Below are 7054 nucleotides of genomic sequence, written 5' to 3'. Positions count from 1 at the left end.
AAGGTTGATGGTTAATGGGGTGACTCAGCTTCTAGCAGGATTACAGGTTGAAGCCATGTGGGTGAAACACTGTCTGAACCTGCCACTTTAGCTTCACTTATGATGTTTATAATTCTAATTATTTTGATATTGCTTAATAGATCTGCTGTTTTACTTTTCTAAGTGTTCTAATGGATGGATGCCTCGAAGCAGTTAATTTAGAAAACAAATGCAATGGGAGAAAAATTATCTTTGGCTTTCATTTTTCACTATCAACATCATGCTTTGATTTTGATTGTTTGTAAAAGCAATTGTCTCATCTACACAAAACCCGATAAATTTGAATAAAAGGGAAAATTTACAGCGGCAGCTGTGAAAGTATTTAATGCTAAAGTTGTAGTGCTGAATCTGTACCATTTAAAAAAAAGAAACATTAGTTACATATTTCTCTGGTTGCACTTAACGTGTTGAGTTAAGAAGCTTTCCTGTGTGACTCATAAAGTGAGTTTTAGTGTTCAATTAGCCTTTTGAAAAGACTGTCATCTTAAGTGTCCATCATTTCTATGATTTCTGAAATCTCTTTCTTACACTTGTAAACTGTATGAAAACCACACAATTAAATTATATTTTTTCAAAGTTATTTATCTTCTGTTTTTGCAAATTCTACAGAATCTTTCTGTGATGAAACGGTAGCTGATTTACCTGGCAATGCCTTCCACTACGCTGAGCATGGAGACCCCATGGTCCTTGTGAGGCTGTTCTATATTTTCATTTAGCATAATGTTTTACTTAATGTTCAGAAAGGACCTTCGTCATTCAAGAAAATCTAAATCATGAGCTGAATAATTAAGACTTAATTTTATTACTGTTTAGGGTGTTTGTCTAATGAAGATGGTTTTTTCTTTGGTTTCTTGCCTCCAGAAATTTGAGTAAACATGCAAAACAAAAATGGAATGCACATGGCATTTAAAATCATTCATTATTCAATCATTTGTTTACCAAATTAATTTTATCAAACAGGGACAATAACACCAGAATGATAATCTGGGTGCTGTTGTTTATGGGGAATAAAATTTAAAAACGTTTAAGAAGTAAACAGACTAACACACCTGTAGATTTCTTTTTCTGGAATAGCACCATATTGGAGAAGACAAAGTAGGGAGTCTCAGGCGGGGTGGGGTGGGGTGGGGGTGGTCACTGAAAGAGTGACATCCTGGCCCTTTGGAAGTACCTTATTCTCTCAAACCATGAGAATCAACACAGGAAAATGTACTTTTCCCTTTCAATAAACAATGCCCTAAGTCAGGGGTCAGCACATTTTTTTCTGTAATAGGCCAGTTAGCAAATATGTTACCACTACACAACTCTGCCACTGCAGAGTGGAAGCAACCAGAGACAATAAGTAAGTGAATGGTGTGACTTTTGAACTCTGAAATTTGAATTTTACATTATTTTCCTGTGCCACAAAATATATTTCTTCTTCTCATTTTTCTTGCAACCATTTAAAAATATAAAACTATTCTTAGTTCCCTGGCTTTACAAAAACAGAGCATCCTGGATTTGACCTTTGGGCTGTAGTTTGTTGACTCCCTACCTTAAATAATAATCTTATTTTTAAAAATCCCATATAAATACATGTACACATTCACACATTCTAATATTTTTTGCCAAGAAATTCAAACCTAAATTACACTTCTGTTTTCACTAAAGACAGTGTTTGTCAACATGTCCAATTCTCAGCCCAAATAAAGACTGCAATCTTCTCAGGTCTGCGACAGAATCCTAGACAGACAAAGAGCAATGGTTTAAACTGGTGTTCATGAGTTCCCCAACTGCTCCCTGAGTTTCTCTGTTCTATGCGTAAGCTTTCTTTAGTTTCATTTGCAGTTTTCAAATTCACTGGAGACATGTGATACACATCCATAACCTCATTACCTCCATCCTCCTCCTTTTTCTCTAATGTATCTGGTCTCTTTCCCTACTTAACATCATTTTTAGGCTTCACAGGATAAAAGGGATTTTAATTTGATACAACACAGCAAGAGAGAAAATGGCAGAGGGAAGGGAACTAATGGGGTGAAGAAGGTGAGCGATGAAAGGAAAAGATGAGAGAAAGAAGCACAGAGTGGAGGAGGGTTTTCATTTAAGACAGAAAGAGGTGTGTGACCAGAGGTGGAACACTGTTTCCTGCCCTTTGCCACTTCCCCCCTTCTCCCCATTTCTCCTGTCTCACCCCCCACCTTGTTCAGTTACCCTTATCTGCTATTTCAGCCCTATTTCTTGCCTGCACTGAACTTCCTACTTCTTCTCTCTGAGCATCTTACCTGATTCTCTCTCGTTCCTATTTCTTCCTTTACCGTTTGCTTCTCAGAACTGACCTTGGGCTCATCATCTTGAATGTGTCACTGCAACTTACCTGTCACCCCTCTTTGCTTCCAGCCTCTCCAGGTAACTACCCCACAGACCACACGCCAGCCTCCGTGGTGATCAGGCCTGCAGAGCAGCATCAGGCCCTCTTAGTCCCCGCCTCCTGCTCCCTGAAGCATCACAGTGGCAGCGCGAATTTTCCCCCATGTGCTTGCAGAAAGAAATGGTACAATTGGGCTGGTATGTTTGCACAGCAGATGGCTGTTCTGGCTCCATTAATTTGCTTTTTAAACACATAATTTAGCTTTTTACCACTTTTTCTCATGTATGTGTGGACTTGTCTGAGTATTAGGGAACTTGCATATACTTGTGATACCACTATAAAATTCAAATTCATAGGTTCAGTTACACTATTTTTTCCCTAATAAATGGACTCACTAATGAAAAGCATTAAAAATTATTTAGGTGTCAAGTAACATGTTCACTGTTAAGAATTCAGAGTATTTATATGAGCAAATAAAAGTCAGAAGTCACTGCAAATTCAATTTCCCAGATATAACCACCATAAGCACTTGGGTGTAAAGTCTTCCAGAGTTTTATATAAACCTAAACATGGATAGATTTATGCATATGCATAGATATGCATTTATCCCATATCTCAGTCATAATTTGATCAAAGGAGCAAAATCATTGGGATATATACATAAAATAAGGGATTTTACCTTTCTCAGTTATGGGAGCTGATTAAATACTCTCTCTGTGCTCATGTTTTTGTGTCTGGTGCTGGAATTTGAAGACCTTTATCAAGCTAGATACAATCTCTGACCCTCAATTTTCTCATTTGTAAAATGGGTTGTTATCAGTATTAATATTAGTATTAGATGAAATCATCTAGTACTGTCCTTTGTCATAGCTCCCAGTTTGTAGGAAGAGCTCAGTAAATTTTTCCGATAATTATTATTAATGATTATGATTATTATATTTTCCAGCACTGACACTTACTAGCTATGGACAAGTTATGTAGCTTTTCTGAGGCTCAGCTTCTCACCTGTAAAACAAAGCCATTAATACTTATTTCAGAGTGCTGTTGTGAGAATTCAATAAGAAAGTAAATCCAAAAACACCTAAGGCAAAGTCTTGCATAAGGAGAGTACTCAGTGAAAGTCTGCGATTCTCCTGATGCTAAGATTGCTTTAGCGTTCATTAGTAGCCCTGCCATGTCTTTGTCGCATATAAGCTTGCCATCATCTAAGTCCTTGCAGTTTCTTTTACTTGCGTGGTGAAATACCTCTGCCATCCTGCACTTGAAAAGTTTCGTTTATCTAACTCAATATAGGATTTTACCTTTATCTTTGTTCTCTTCCGTTGTAATAAATTTCTATCCCATATCTCAGAGTGCCCAGATTTCTTTCAAATATGATTCTGGGTCCAATATATTATTCTCGCTTGGTTTTTCATGTTTCCCACCAATTCATCTAAGATACTAGGCTGAGCTTTGTAAAACTGCTGTTTTTATAGGTCAAAAATGGTCACAGCTGGGCAGTTGTATATGGGTCAACCTAATTGTTATTACAAAGTTGAATAGAATAGAACCAGGGACATGATTGTGAACTAACTTTTTATTAGTAGTCTTGACCTTTTTTGGGTCATGAGTCCCTTTGAATATCTGAGGGAAGCTTTTTTTTTTTTTCCTGGAAACACACACTTCTTCATACCATCTTTTTATCGCACTGGATATTTATTTCTTTCATGGAAACATAATATAAAACATATTTTTAAAAAGGCCTCTCTTATTCTCAAGTTTAATGTGAAAAATATTCATTACTTTAAAAATTATAGTAATATAAATTGTGTAAAAATAAAATAAAATAGACCTTAATCATGCTCAACTTTAAATTTTAATGAGAAGGCAGCTATTTTCTGGCTTGGATAAGAAGTAAACATTGTGGAATGAACTTATATGGGTCCATGAAAATCATCTTTTGACAATCAATTTTGAGTTTTCATTTCTCTGCCTACAAATGCTGGAAACTAACAAATGTCTGAAATAGCCCCCTACCAAAAAAAAAAAAAAAAAAAAGGGAATCAGAACTCCCATTACTAGTTTTGCTACAGGGTAATAGGCTTGTTTCAAGGAGCAGTGGAATTTCCAACATCTTCGGGTAGAATTTATAAGATACACATCCTTTTCTCTCAAGTCAAAGAAGAGAGCTTCCATAAGTCCTGCCAGTCAGCACAGTAAGAATTATGAATGCGCATCTCTTTTTTAGGTCATTTGAGGAGAAGTAACCTTCTAAAAAATTCTACGGTGTTTCCAGGTGTTGGTAAATTTTGGTCTTAAAAAATGACAGGGCTTTGTGACTTCTGATATCAGCTTACAAAACTACTTCCTCCAGCAGGAAAGTTTTCAGTTTGCCTGTGAACTTTTGTTCCAGAATCTCTATTTGGCTGAAATGCCTCATACGTTTAAAGCAGTATCTATAATTCTGACTAAAGGGCCTTAAGGGGAAGGTTTACATTATTCCTATGGCTGAAAATACTGGCCAGGTGAACCATTTCAGCATGACTTCCTCCGTAACAAATGGTTCTGTGAGTGAATTTCTTCTGTTAAATAGAAAGGGTGATGGGTAAGGATGGCTCTGCCTAAAGTTAATCCATCTTGTATTAAGACCCCTTTCTTAATCATGTGAAAGAACTCTATATTCTATTCCTCTATCTTGGCAAAACTTCTTAGGGATATGATTTCAGTCCTCAAGCATAATGATGTGGATGTCTTTCACAGCAGTAGCCAAAGGTTTCAGGCTGCTGATGTCTGTAACATCCCAATATGCAACATTAGGTTCATAATTATGGGTGGAATTAATTTCATCATTCCTTTTTTTTAATCAACCCTCATGATCAGTGTTGCCTAAAGATCCTTAAGGACAAGTCTCCTGCAGGAGTGGCATTGACTCGCCTTTATTTGTTACATCTCAGTAGGGGAAGAAGATGAGCATCTCTCACCTTCTCAAGCCACGAGAATAGTAGAGTTATTATGTGGCTTATTGTAATGCTGGAAAGGTGAACAGCCTAAGCCTGTTCCTAATAAAGTTCTCTGATAAAGCATAATCATATTTCATTATTAATAACAAGTTAATTTGCAAATGCTTGCATTAACTCTCTTATCAGTATTATAAATCATCATGATTATTGGTTAAAATATGGTAACTACAGCAGCTTTGTTCAAAACTTATCTTTCAGATTCCCAACATAAATGGTACTTAGCCAATCCCCTAGTTGGCTAAGGCTTCACCAAGATAGTTCTTCCATTTTACATTCATTTTTATTTATGACCCCAACTTACATTGTGGTTATACGTTTTGTTCCAAATTTTCCCCCAATAGGCCAAGCTAATCTTAATATGGTTATTATTTCCATCTGGTTTTTACCTTTATTGAACATCTTCCATTATAGAATTTATTATCTTCCCAGACTTCTTCCTCCTAGTTGTACAAATGTATTGTTACTTCCCTTCCAACCACCCCAAAAAGAGCATTGATCAAGGTTTCTATCTGGCCAGCTGTCTAGAGTACACTTTTTATAAGATGCTCTGTAAATGGATCTCTACTCTCATGTTCAGAGATTTTCTGGGGAACAGCATTTGATGTATAGCACTATTAATTACTCCTTCATTAGTAGATGTGTTTCTATCTAAAAATGATTCTCTCCCATTCTGCATTTCTACCCGTGAATGCCTACCACAGTGTCAGTGTTACATAAGATGGTATTTAATTGTTAGTATCTAGAATTTAGTTTTGACTGTTTAAAACATTTACTTAGAAGGTAGCTTATGAAAATTACAGAACATGAGTGTTTCTTATTTTCTGTTATTTCCAATCTCCTATACAATTATCTTTATATATCATTCTTATTGCTCCCCATATTTCTTTTTTCTCTCTTTCCTGAAAATATTACTTGAAAGCTTTCATAATCAAGTTAATGATCTCCTGGAATCACAATTTCTTCAGACTTTTAAAAGTGATCTTTGGCACTTTTCAGGGACAAAATTCTGTTGTAAGAACATAATTTTCAAGAGTTTTGAGTCATGGAATCACTTATTTCCCTTACAGAAAATCTTGTTCAGAGCCCTTATATGTAAAATACATGAAAGTGAAGGTTTCTAGTTGAAGGAGGTTGAGGGTGGGGATGGGAGGTGGGGAGGCTTTTCCTAGGTGACACTTCTGTGGCTCCAGACCCCCAGCAGAGCACAGCTTGAGAACGAGTTTTGCAGGCCATGGTCAAATTAAGCAAAATCTTTTCTTTTTATGGCAATTTCTTTCTTCTCTGAATATTTATTGAACATCCATCATTTACAAAACCTTCTGCAGTGCATTAATTATATCCTACTCTCATTTTCAAGGGGTACCTTTCTATCAAGAGTACATGAAAACACAAACATCCTCAAAAATCACTGGGAGCCTATTCTGGGCAGCTTGTGGTGATTACATTCTTTCCAATATAAATAAGCACACATGAAAAACAGTTTTTCCCTTTTAAAGATTATGGATCTGAACCATTGAGCTGGGGGCTTGGCACAGAGTATAGTGAATGTGATTGCCACAGAGGAAAGCTGGGGTTCTCTCATTGGAGTTCCTTCAGTGACCCTAGACCCCAAGTGAGAGAACTCGGTGTGCCCTGCACGCAGCATCTCTCCACCTCTGCTCCTTTA

The sequence above is a fragment of the Camelus dromedarius genome, chromosome 4, assembly GCF_036321535.1.
Source record: "Camelus dromedarius isolate mCamDro1 chromosome 4, mCamDro1.pat, whole genome shotgun sequence".
In the NCBI taxonomy this organism is placed as follows: domain Eukaryota; kingdom Metazoa; phylum Chordata; class Mammalia; order Artiodactyla; family Camelidae; genus Camelus; species Camelus dromedarius.
Note: the sequence above shows the minus strand (reverse complement) of the source record.